Here is a 1,125-nt window from a genome sequence, read left to right as displayed (position 1 = left end):
TCTCTCTCTCTCTCTTTCTCTCTCTCTCTCTTTCTCTCTCTCTCCTACACATTCTCTTCCTTACTCCATTATCTCGTTCTATGGTCAAAAAGGGAAGAGTAGAAACGTGTAGAAAAGCAGATATGTTTTTATTGTTCATTCTTTCCTATACATGTATAACATTATAACTTCAGCTGCATGGAGGATCGGAACATAATTTAATCCCACCACTTAAAGAATAATATTCCCCCCCCCCCTTTTTTGCCCAATTCCAGTGTCCTAATGTATACCCCCAAACTGTTTTGTGAGAAATGAGTACTGTTAACACAAATTATTGAGCAGGAATGGTAGATTTATTATGTTGTTTCTGTTACCGCTACTGATCCCAGAATCCACTAGGGTGGTAGGGGCGCTGAATGTCAAAGGGCCTCGTCAGATGCCTCCACTTTCCATCGTTTTTATTATGTACTTACAATCAAACCTTGTTCAGAAGTTGAAGGTTAAAATGAAAGTGCTGATACCAAGATAAAAATTTAGGTCATTTGGCATTTAAAAAATTATTGTTTAATGATTGTCAGGCTTCGAGATTTGGTGAATAAAAGGTTGTCGGCTCATGATGAGCCTAGCAACACGATGGCAGGGTGAGGGGAAGATCTTTGTTTATTTTGTTTGTTTAGTGAGGGTTTTACGGCGCTCGAAACTGCATAAGGTCATATGTTGGCTGTTGTGGCCCTAATCTCAGAACGTGTTCAAACCACTTAATCATTTTGTTGTTGAGTGCGATTCGAGATTCGATGGTCACTTAATGTCCGATGTATTCATTTATTCTTTATGAGTCTCTTTTCGGGATGTTTAACGTTTTTCTATGATCTTTCATTTCGCAGGCTGTTATTCCACTCTGCTGTGTTTTATGGTGGGTCCAGGCCTGGCACTGGTAGCGAGTATGAAAATTGATTTATTGTATTCTTTCCTATTTGTCTTCATCAAGATGTTTTGATGGGAGAGGATGACCACTATCTAGTTGGTCTATGACCTCATTAAATTTACCTTTTGTACCCACGTTTCAATTTCTCAGTCCATGTTCCAGTCCGATATGAACAGGTTTCCAAGGCATTTCAATTTTTGTACCTGTTTCAGTTGTATGTT

The sequence above is a fragment of the Aplysia californica genome, unplaced genomic scaffold (assembly GCF_000002075.1).
Source record: "Aplysia californica isolate F4 #8 unplaced genomic scaffold, AplCal3.0 scaffold00821, whole genome shotgun sequence".
Lineage (NCBI taxonomy): Eukaryota > Metazoa > Mollusca > Gastropoda > Aplysiida > Aplysiidae > Aplysia > Aplysia californica.
The sequence above is the reverse complement of the archived record's forward strand: the minus strand, read 5'-3'. Positions refer to the sequence as shown.